General features: G+C 47.4%; 1 protein-coding gene across 1 annotated transcript in view; it reads left to right on the top strand.

Annotated features, from left to right (window-relative positions):
- Positions 1-501: 501 nt before the first annotated feature.
- The window catches only part of LOC123756101 (uncharacterized), a 238,833-nt gene continuing 226,896 nt past the window's right edge, over positions 502-12,438 (top strand). The window contains exon 1 of the mRNA XM_069336550.1: positions 502-639. The gene's annotated coding sequence lies outside the window, so the exon portion shown is untranslated. The remainder of the gene's footprint in view (positions 640-12,438) is intronic.

Genomic DNA, 12,438 nt, shown 5'->3' with positions numbered 1-12,438 from the left:
CGAATCTGAGCGTAAACTTCACTACCTGCCGCCAACACCTGCTCACTGCCCGGGGTAACTTTAGATCGGCTTTACTACAGATATGGGCTGACTGTTGTGGCTCCTGTAACTACTAGACAATGAAGTAAGGTAAGATTATCTATAAAGTAGAAAAGAAGGTTTACTGCGGGCCTGAGTAAGAGTACGGCCGAGCCCCTCATATTTAGCTCATGATTGGCTGCGCGTGAGGGCACGGTGTGGCAGCCAGCCAATGGGAGCGCGTGAGCTGGTGACGTCACGACCCCATGATACCGTTTACAGAAAGCTGCTTGGTGAGAGATATTATGTTTATCTATAACCAAGTCGTATATTAGACATTCTTCATCCAGGAATTGACCCAAAACAACATAGAAATTTAAGTACCTCTCAAAATGATCACATATATGTGTGTTAGATGTAAGGTATAGGGAGAGAGAGGAAGACAATGATTGAAGTTATCGTAAGGGAAGGTTGGGAGGCGCGGGTAGATATGGCGGGAGCAACGCAGGAGTCTCATGTTCCACCCTCCACTAGACAGTTGGTGTTCCACAGTGCCAGGATCACAGCCACAGCTCTCATACCCGCCTCCACCTACTCTCACCTCATCTCAACATACACAAGGTAAGTTACCAGAGCTACATAGCCTAGGTTACGGTACCTCCTTCTCTAACACGCACTTCGCCTACCTCTCTCACAATACAACTTTTATTTATTTATTTATATATAAGAAGTTACACTGGGGGTTAACAGAGAATATAAAAAGTAACTTGAATTAACATTCTTGTGAAGCCACTAGCACGCGTAGCGAAACAAGTTTCGGTTACAACTAGTTTGTATGTAACCTTGGTACTTCACACGGGGTTTACAATTCGTAAACTTGCAAGATATTGATGTATTGAGACATCTTGCAAGCTCTATTCGCGTTCGACAACTAATGAAAGAGGTTCTAAAGTGTTCAGTGTGATGGTCTTGTACGCTCCTTCCCACATTTACATCCGAGATTCTTAATATAATTCATTGGCATATATTTGTTGAGGAAGGAGGAGCAGGCTGGAGGAGCAGGCTGGAGGAGCAGACTAGAGGACCTGGCTAGAGGACTAGGTTAGAGGACTAGGCTAGAGGACCAGGCTGGAGGAGCATGCAGGAGGACCTGGCTAGAGGACTAGGCTAGAGGACTAGGCTAGAGGAGCATGCAGGAGGACCAAGCAAGAGGACCAGACTAGAAGACCAGGCTATAGGAGCAGGCTAGAGAACTAGGCTAAAGGACTAGGCTAGAGGACTAGGCTAGAGGACTAGGCTAGAGGACCAGGCTAGAGGACCAGGCTAGAGGACCAGGCTAGAGGACTGGGCTAGAGGACCAGGCTAGAGGACCAGGCTGGAGGACCAGGCTAGAGGAGCAGGCTAGAGGACCAGGCTGGAGAAGACGCCTCGGGTGCTCACGTGAAGGTCAGGGAGGTAAACAAATCTTGCGTCTGGCAGCGCCGCCAGGCACGTGCCGTCCTCTAAATGGGAAACGTTATCTTGCGGAATTTATAATAACTATAATAATAATTTTGTATTTATATAACAGTACATACACTTGCTGCATCATACAGTGAAGAATTCGTAGATGAACAATGTAAATTATGTAAAGCCACTAATATGCAAAGCGTTTCGTCCTCTTGATTAAAATAATAATGTTATATTCATTATATAATGCAACATACGTGAGGCTGTGAGCTCTTGTGGAAGTCTTGGTAACTTATGTACAGAAGCTGTCGTACTGACATAATGTGTGTGTAATTACCTAAGTGTAGTTACAGGATGAGAGCTACGCTCGTGGTGTCCCGTCTTCCCAGCACTCTTATTGTCATATAACGCTTTGAAGCTACTGACGGTCTTGGCCTCCACCACCTTCTCACTTAACTGGTTCCAACCGTCTACCACTCTGTTTGCGAAAGTGAATTTTCTTATATATCTTCGGCATCTTTGTTTAGTTAGTTTAAATCTATGACCTCTTGTTCTTGAAGTGCCAGGTCTCAGGAAATCTTCCCTGTCGATTTTATCAATTCCTGTTACTATTTTGTACGTAGTGATCATATCACCTCTTTTTCTTCTGTCTTCTAGTTTTGGCATGTTTAATGCTTCAAACCTCTCCTCGTAGCTCTTGCCCTTCAGTTCTGGGAGCCACTTAGTAGCATGTCTTTGCACCTTTTCCAGTTTGTTGATGTGCTTCTTAAGATATGGGCACCACACAACCGCTGCATATTCTAGCTTTGGCCTAACAAAAGTCGTGAACAATTTCTTTAGTATATCGCCATCCATATATTTAAATGCAATTCTGAAGTTAGAAAGCGTGGCATAGGCTCCTCGCACAATATTCTTTATGTGGTCCTCAGGTGATAGTTTTCTATCTAGAACCACCCCTAGATCTCTTTCTTTATCAGAATTCTTTAAAGATTTCTCACATAATATATAGGTTGTGTGGGGTCTATGTTCTCCTATTCCACATTCCATAACATGGCATTTATTAACATTAAATTCCATTTGCTAAGTGGTGCTCCATCTACTTATTTTGTCCAGGTCTTCTTGAAGGGCATGACAATCATCTAAATTTCATATCCTTCCTATTATCTTAGCATCATCAGCAAACATGTTCATATAATTCTGTGTGTGTGTGTGTACTCACCTATTTGTGCTTGCGGAGGTTGAGCTTTGGCTCTTTGGTCCCGCCTCTCAACTGTCAATCAACTGGTGTACAGATTCCTGAGCCTACTGGGCTCTATCATATCTACATTTAAAACTGTGTATGGAGTCAGCCTCCACCACATCACTGCCTAGTGCATTCCATCCGTTAACTACTCTGACACTGAAAAAGTTCCTTCTAACGTCTCTGTGGCTCATGTGGGTACTCAGTTTCCACCTGTGTCCCCTTGTTCGCGTCCCACCAGTGTTGAATAGTTTATCCTTGTTTACCCGGTCGATTCCTCTAAGGATTTTGTAGGTTGTGATCATGTCTCCCCTCACTCTTCTGTCTTCCAGTGTCGTAAGGTGCATTTCCCGCAGCCTTTCCTCGTAACTCATGCCTCTTAGTTCTGGGACTAGTCTAGTAGCATACCTTTGGACTTTTTCCAGCTTCGTCTTGTGCTTGACAAGGTACGGGCTCCATGCTGGGGCCGCATACTCCAGGATTGGTCTTACATATGTGGTGTACAAGATTCTGAATGATTCCTTACACAGGTTCCTGAACGCTGTTTTGATGTTAGCCAGCCTCGCATATGCCGCAGACGTTATTCTTTTTATGTGGGCTTCAGGAGACAGGTTTGGTGTGATATCAACTCCTAGATCTTTCTCTCTGTTCGTTTCATTAAGTACTTCATCTCCTGTTCTGTATCCTGTGTTTGGCCTCCTATTTCCACCACCTAGTTTCATTACTTTGCATTTACTCGGGTTGAACTTCAACAGCCATTTGTTGGACCATTCACTCAGTCTGTCTAGGTCATCTTGTAGCCTCCTACTATCGTCCTCAGTTTCAATCCTCATAATTTTTGCATCATCGGCAAACATTGAGAGAAACGATTCTATACCCTCTGGAAGATCATTTACATATATCAGAAACAGTATAGGTCCAAGTACTGACCCCTGCGGTACTCCACTCGTAACGTCTCGCCAATCTGAGACCTCACCCCTCACACTGAGTCGTTGTCTCCTGTTACTTAGGTACTCTTGTATCCAACGGAGTACCTTCCCTTTCACTCCAGCCTGCATCTCCAGTTTTTTCACTAGCCTCTTGTGTGGCACTGTATCAAAGGCTTTCTGACAATCCAAAAATATGCAGTCTGCCCACCCTTCTCTTTCTTGCCTTATTTTTGTTGCCTGGTCGTAGAATTCAAGTAACCCTGTGAGGCAGGACCTGCCATACCTGAATCCATGTTGGTGCTGTGTTACAAAGTTCTTTCGCTCCAGGTGCGTCACTAGCTTTCTTCGCACAATCTTCTCCATCATCTTGCATGGTATGCAGGTTAGGGACACTGGTCTGTAATTCAGTGCCTCCTGTCTATCCCCTTTCTTGTATATCGGGACTACGTTAGCTGCTTTCCAAATTTCTGGCAGTTCCCCTGTTGCCAGTGATTTGTTATACACCATGGAGAGCGGGAGGCACAGTTCTTCTGCTCCTTCCTTTAGTATCCAAGGGGAGATTCCATCTGGGCCTGCAGCCTTTATCACATCCAATTCTAGTAAACACTTCCTTACTTCCCCGCTGGTAATCTCAAACTCTTCCAGTGGTTCCTGGTTAGCTATTCCCTCTGTTATCTCTGGGATTTCTCCTTGCTCTAAGGTGAAGACCTCTTGGAATTTCTTATTCAGTTCCTCACACACTTCCTTGTCGTTTGTAGTGAATCCTTCTGCCCCTATCCTTAATTTCATAACCTGTTCCTTTACTGTTGTTTTTCTCCTGATGTGTCTATGCAGGAATTTAGGCTGAGTCTTTGCCTTGCTTGCGATGTCATTTCGTTTTGTCTTTCTGCCTCTCTTCTCATCCTGACATATTCATTTCTGGCATTCTGGTATCTTTCTCTGCTCTCCAGTGTCCTGTTATTCCTATAGTTTCTCCATGCCCTTTTACTTTGCTGCTTAGCTAGCCTACATCTCTGATTAAACCATGAGTTTCTCATCTTCATTTCACTGTTTTCCTTTTGGACTGGGACAAACTTGTTTGCTGCGTCCTTGCATTTTTGCGTGATGTATTCCATCATATCTTGGGCCGTCTTTTCCCTGAGCTCTGTTTCCCATGCTATATCTACTAGGCATTTTCTTATCTCCTCATAATTTCCCTTTCGGTATGTTAACCTTTTGCTTTCGGTATCCTTCCTCGAGTTCAATAACCCTTCTTCAATCAGGAACTCAAACACCAATACACTGTGGTCGCTCATTCCTACTGGGTCCTCAAAACTGATTTCTCTTATGTCAGAGTCGTTCAGGGTGAAAACCAGGTCGAGTCTCGCTGGTTCGTCATTTCCTCTCATCCTTGTGGGTTCTCTGACATGCTGGGTTAAGAAGTTTGTGTGTGTGTGTGTGTGTGTGTGTGTGTACTCACCTAATTGTGCTTGTGGGGGTTGAGCTCTGGCTCTTTGGTCCCGCCTCTCAACCGTCAATGTGTGTGTGTGTGTGTGTGTGTGAGTACACGCACGCGCGCGCGCGTGTGTACTCACCTATTTGTGCTTGCGGGGGTTGAGCTTTGGTTCTTTGGTCCCGCCTCTCAACTGTCAATCAACTTATGTACAGATTACTGAGCCTACTGGGCTCTGTCATATCTACACTTGAAACTGTGTGTTAAGTTTGCCTCCACCGCATCACTGCCTTGTAAGAAGAGAGCAGTACACAACAGAACAACATAACAGCAACAGTTTGGCGCGTGGCTGGCTAGTTGACGGAACACCATTAGAAACACACACCCTAGTCAGGTGGTAACCAAGGGCCAGGTCAGCTCAGGTCAAGGGTAAGGAGGTGACGAGGTTGGTGGATACGACGCTGCCACCGTGGTGATCCACCAGGATTACCTCAGCCACCTCAGAAGGTGCCGAGTAACTCACACGCCCCGCTCACCGGTATATAAGACCACGTACAGTGAGAGAGTAGAGAGTGTGTGGGGTGTGTGATGAAGGCTCTGGGGGTCCCCCGCTCACCGGTATATAAGACCACGTACAGTGAGAGAGTAGAGAGTGTGTGGGGTGTGTGATGAAGGCTCTGGGGGTCCAACACCAAGTACCTCAAGGTCACCTGGTACTCTCCAGGGTAGTCAGTAGTGTTATCTTGTACCCACCACCTTATCACTCTATTATCTTTGCCTCTCTTAGGGAACATAATTAGGAATTACCTTTTTTAAACTGATAAATAAAGTAATACTTTCAAAGTGTCATCACCTTGTGTATTAATGGTACGCGTCCATGTGAGTTGTTTTATATTGTCTCAACACATTTTATATTTTAATCTCAATTAGTATTAAGTTTTAGTCTTAGTGTTTTTCCTGCCCGAAACGCTTTGCGTAATAGTGGCTTTAGGCATTGTATGTACTAGCTCTATCTATAAATCCATCAATGTTTGTATCTCACCTTGTATGTATGTACTTTACCTGAATAAACATTTGAATTTGAATTTTGAAACATTTTGAATTTGATCCTGGACTTACCGTTCTCATTCTTCTCTTGTGACGTATTGCTCTTAATTGTCTGGTTTTGCTCCCCTTCAGTCCCCTATTAAGGTGTACTCACCTAATTGTGCTTGCGGGGGTTGAGCTCTGGCTCTTTGGTCCCGCCTCTCAACCGTCAATCAACAGGTGTGTCAGTACGAGTGTGTCCAACACTCATCCTCTTATTTTATATGATGAGAATCATAATGATAATTTTATTTAGGGAAAAGTACAAACATACAAAATGCAGAATGTTGGAGTTCTAGATAGAGTAGTACTATATACCTTGCCTGAAGCCACTGGTATGCACAGCGTCCCGGGAAAATATAGTATTCGGGCATATAATACATATATCGGGCAAAATATACATATATATCGGGCAAATTCGGGCATATAATACACCTAAGTGGTTTGGGGATTATTGGAGTGTCAGGCGCAAATACTTGTAGCAGTGACGTGTGGCTGACACTGGTCCTGGCGGGATGTTAACACTTGTCTTCACACGCGACGCCACCCTCCAGTCATCATCAAGTCAAACACAAAAGGAAGTTAATAAAAGGTTCAGTGTATGCCACTAGACTGGTCCCGGAGCTGAGGGATATGAGCTACGAGGAAAGATTACTGGAACTAAACCTTACGACACTGGAAGACAGAAGAGTTAGGGGAGACATGATTACTACTTATAAAAATCTGAGAGGAATTGACAGGGTACATTAAGATAAACTGTTTAGCACGTGTGGAACGCAAACAAGGGGACACAGGTGGATACTGAGTGGCCAAATGAGTCACAGGGACGTTAGATAAAACTTTTTCAGTGTCAGGGTAGTTAACAGATGGAATGCATTTGACATTTATTTTCCTCCCACAGACGTGGCCACACATTTACAATGCTAACCAGCATATATACATTTTCTTCTGGCCCCCATGGACAGGGTTAGAGATGTGTTAAACATATAGTACAGCGGTTTATTGAACAACCACAGAAGGTGATTGTATTGTGCTTTTAAAATGCTAATCTAACTTACAGACATAAATATACAGATTTACGTCGGCCGTACATAGTGTTCGAGGTGTCATTTTACATAGTGTCATTAATGAGAACAGTTAACATTAAGTCAGGATCAGTTGCTGTGGGGGTACATGCTTGGTCTCCTAGTGCATAGCTGGCCTGTGTTATGTGTACTGGCCGGATACTCTAGCTGGCCTGTGTTATGTGTACTGGCCGGATACTCTAGCTGGCCTGTGTTATGTGTACTGGCCGGATACTCTAGCTGGCCTGTGTTATGTGTACTGGCCGGATACTCTAGCTGGCCTGTGTTATGTGTACTGGCCAGATACTCTAGCTGGCCTGTGTTATGTGTACTGGCCGGATACTCTAGCTGGCCTGTGTTATGTGTACTGGCCGGATACTCTAGCTGGCCTGTGTTATGTGTACTGGCCGGATACTCTAGCTGGCCTGTGTTATGTGTACTGGCCGGATACTCTAGCTGGCCTGTGTTATGTGTACTGGCCAGATACTCTAGCTGGCCTGTGTTATGTGTACTGGCCGGATACTCTAGCTGGCCTGTGTTATGTGTACTGGCCGGATACTCTAGCTGGCCTGTGTTATGTGTACTGGCCGGATACTCTAGCTGGCCTGTGTTATGTGTACTGGCCGGATACTCTAGCTGGCCTGTGTTATGTGTACTGGCCAGATACTCTAGCTGGCCTGTGTTATGTGTACTGGCCAGATACTCTAGCTGGCCTGTGTTATGTGTACTGGCCGGATACTCTAGCTGGCCTGTGTTATGTGTACTGGCCAGATACTCTAGCTGGCCTGTGTTATGTGTACTGGCCGGATACTCTAGCTGGCCTGTGTTATGTGTACTGGCCAGATACACTAGCTGGCCTGTGTTATATGTACTGGCCGGATACTCTAGCTGGCCTGTGTTATGTGTACTGGCCGGATACTCTAGCTGGCCTGTGTTATGTGTACTGGCCAGATACTCTAGCTGGCCTGTGTTATGTGTACTGGCCGGATACTCTAGCTGGCCTGTGTTATGTGTACTGGCCGGATACACTAGCTGGCCTGTGTTATGTGTACTGGCCGGATACTCTAGCTGGCCTGTGTTATGTGTACTGGCCAGATACTCTAGCTGGCCTGTGTTATGTGTACTGGCCGGATACTCTAGCTGGCCTGTGTTGTACTGGCCGGCTGGCCTGTGTATGTACTGGGCCGGATACATCTAGCTGCCTGTGTCTATGTGTACTGGCCCGGATTACACTAGCTGGGCCTGTGTTATGTGTACTGGCCGGGATACTCTAGCTGGCCGTGTTTATGTGTACTGGCCAGATACTCTAGCTGGCCTGTGTTATGTGTACTGCCGGATACTCTAGCTGGCCGTGTGTTATGTTGTACTGGCCGGATACATCTAGCTGGCCTGTGTATGGTGTACTGGCCAGATACATCTAGCCTGGCCTGTGTCTATGTGTAACTGGGCCGGATACTCTAGCTGGACTTGTGTTATGTGTTACTGGGCCAGATACTTCTAGCTGGCCTGTGTTATGTTGTACTGGCCACGATTACTCTAGCTGGCCTGTGTTTATGTGTACTGGCCGGATACCTCTAGCTGGCCTGTGTTATGTTGTACTGCGCCAGATACTCTAGCTGGCCTGTGTTATGGTGTACTGGGCCAGTATACTCTAGCTGGCCTGTGTATGTGTACTGGCCGGATACTCTAGGCTGGCCTGTGTTATGTGTACTGGCCAGGATACTCTAGCTGGCCTGTGTTATGTGTACTGGCCAGATACTCTAGCTGGCCTGTGTTATGTGTACTGGCCGGATACTCTAGCTGGCTGTGTTATGTGTACTGGCCAGATACTCTAGCTGGCCTGTGTTATGTGTACTGGCCAGATACTCTAGCTGGCCTGTGTTATGTGTACTGGCCGGATACTCTAGCTGGCCTGTGTTATGTGTACTGGCCAGATACTCTAGCTGGCCTGTGTTATGTGTACTGGCCGGATACTCTAGCTGGCCTGTGTTATGTGTACTGGCCAGATACTCTAGCTGGCCTGTGTTATGTGTACTGGCCAGATACTCTAGCTGGCCTGTGTTATGTGTACTGGCCGGATACTCTAGCTGGCCTGTGTTATGTGTACTGGCCAGATACTCTAGCTGGCCTGTGTTATGTGTACTGGCCAGATACTCTAGCTGGCCTGTGTTATGTGTACTGGCCGGATACTCTAGCTGGCCTGTGTTATGTGTACTGGCCGGATACTCTAGCTGGCCTGTGTTATGTGTACTGGCCAGATACTCTAGCTGGCCTGTGTTATGTGTACTGGCCGGATACTCTAGCTGGCCTGTGTTATGTGTACTGGCCTGATACTCTAGCTGGCCTGTGTTATGTGTACTGGCCGGATACTCTAGCTGGCCTGTGTTATGTGTACTGGCCGGATACTCTAGCTGGCCTGTGTTATGTGTACTGGCCGGATACTCTAGCTGGCCTGTGTTATGTGTACTGGCCGGATACTCTAGCTGGCCTGTGTTATGTGTACTGGCCGGATACTCTAGCTGGCCTGTGTTATGTGTACTGGCCGGATACTCTAGCTGGCCTGTGTTATGTGTACTGGCCGGATACTCTAGCTGGCCTGTGTTATGTGTACTGGCCAGATACTCTAGCTGGCCTGTGTTATGTGTACTGGCCGGATACTCTAGCTGGCCTGTGTTATGTGTACTGGCCGGATACTCTAGCTGGCCTGTGTTATGTGTACTGGCCGGATACTCTAGCTGGCCTGTGTTATGTGTACTGGCCGGATACTCTAGCTGGCCTGTGTTATGTGTACTGGCCGGATACTCTAGCTGGCCTGTGTTATGTGTACTGGCCAGATACTCTAGCTGGCCTGTGTTATGTGTACTGGCCGGATACTCTAGCTGGCCTGTGTTATGTGTACTGGCCAGGATACTCTAGCTGGCCTGTGTTATGTGTACTGGCCGGATACTCTAGCTGGCCTGTGTTATGTGTACTGGCCAGGATACTCTAGCTGGCCTGTGTTATGTGTACTGGCCGGATACTCTAGCTGGCCTGTGTTATGTGTACTGGCCGGATACTCTAGCTGGCCTGTGTTATGTGTACTGGCCGGATACTCTAGCTGGCCTGTGTTATGTGTACTGGCCGGATACTCTAGCTGGCCTGTGTTATGTGTACTGGCCGGATACTCTAGCTGGCCTGTGTTATGTGTACTGGCCGGATACTCTAGCTGGCCTGTGTTATGTGTACTGGCCGATACTCTAGCTGGCCTGTGTTATGTGTACTGGCCGGATACTCTAGCTGGCCTGTGTTATGTGTACTGGCCGGATACTCTAGCTGGCCTGTGTTATGTGTACTGGCCAGGATACTCTAGCTGGCCTGTGTTATGTGTACTGGCCGGATACTCTAGCTGGCCTTGTGTTATGTGTACTGGCCGGATACTCTAGCTGGCCTGTGTTATGTGTACTGGCCGGATACTCTAGCTGGCCTGTGTTATGTGTACTGGCCGGATACTCTAGCTGGCCTGTGTTATGTGTACTGGCCGGATACTCTAGCTGGCCTGTGTTATGTGTACTGGCCGGATACTCTAGCTGGCCTGTGTTATGTGTACTGGCCGGATACTCTAGCTGGCCTGTGTTATGTGTACTGGCCGGATACTCTAGCTGGCCTGTGTTATGTGTACTGGCCAGATACTCTAGCTGGCCTGTGTTATGTGTACTGGCCAGGATACTCTAGCTGGCCTGTGTTATGTGTACTGGCCGGATACTCTAGCTGGCCTGTGTTATGTGTACTGGCCGAGATACTCTAGCTGGCCTGTGTTATGTGTACTGGCCGGATACTCTAGCTGGCCTGTGTTATGTGTACTGGCCGGATACTCTAGCTGGCCTGTGTTATGTGTACTGGCCGGATACTCTAGCTGGCCTGTGTTATGTGTACTGGCCGGATACTCTAGCTGGCCTGTGTTATGTGTACTGGCCGGATACTCTAGCTGGCCTGTGTTATGTGTACTGGCCAGATACTCTAGCTGGCCTGTGTTATGTGTACTGGCCGGATACTCTAGCTGGCCTGTGTTATGTGTACTGGCCGAGATACTCTAGCTGGCCTGTGTTATGTGTACTGGCCCGGATACTCTAGCTGGCCTGTGTTATGTGTACTGGCCGGATACTCTAGCTGGCCTGTGTTATGTGTACTGGCCGGATACTCTAGCTGGCCTGTGTTATGTGTACTGGCCGGATACTCTAGCTGGCCTGTGTTATGTGTACTGGCCGGATACTCTAGCTGGCCTGTGTTATGTGTACTGGCCGGATACTACTAGCTGGCCTGTGTTATGTGTACTGGCCAGGATACTCTAGCTGGCCTGTGTTATGTGTACTGGCCAGATACACTAGCTGGCCTGTGTTACTGTGTTACTGGCCAGATACTCTAGCTGGCCTGTGTTATGTGTACTGGCCGGATACTCTAGCTGGCCTGTGTTATGTGTACTAGGCCGGATACTCTAGCTGGCCTGTGTTATGTGTACTGGCCGGATACTCTAGCTGGCCTGTGTTATGTGTACTGGCCAGATACTCTAGCTGGCCTGTGTTATGTGTACTGGCCAGGATACTCTAGCTGGCCTGTGTTATGTGTACTGGCCGGATACTCTAGCTGGCCTGTGTTATGTGTACTGGCCGATACTCTAGCTGGCCTGTGTTATGTGTACTGGCCAGATACTCTAGCTGGCCTGTGTTATGTGTACTGGCCGGATACTCTAGCTGCCTGTGTTATGTGTACTGGCCGGATACTCTAGCTGGCCTGTGTTATGTGTACTGGCCGGATACTCTAGCTGGCCTGTGTTATGTGTACTGGCCGATTACTACTAGCTGGCCTGTGTTATGTGTACTGGCCAGGATACTCTAGCTGGCCTGTGTTATGTGTACTGGCCGGATACTCTAGCTGGCCTGTGTTATGTGTACTGGCCAGATACTCTAGCTGGCCTGTGTTATGTGTACTGGCCGGATACTCTAGCTGGCCTGTGTTATGTGTACTGGCCGGATACTCTAGCTGGCCTGTGTTATGTGTACTGGCCGGATACTCTAGCTGGCCTGTGTTATGTGTACTGGCCGGATACTCTAGCTGGCCTGTGTTATGTGTACTGGCCGGATACTCTAGCTGGCCTGTGTTATGTGTACTGGCCGGATACTCTAGCTGGCCTGTGTTATGTGTACTGGCCAGATACTCTAGCTGGCCTGTGTTATGTGTACTGGC

This window comes from Procambarus clarkii, chromosome 36 (assembly GCF_040958095.1).
Source record: "Procambarus clarkii isolate CNS0578487 chromosome 36, FALCON_Pclarkii_2.0, whole genome shotgun sequence".
NCBI lineage: Eukaryota > Metazoa > Arthropoda > Malacostraca > Decapoda > Cambaridae > Procambarus > Procambarus clarkii.
The sequence above is the reverse complement of the archived record's forward strand: the minus strand, read 5'-3'. Positions and strand labels throughout refer to the sequence as shown.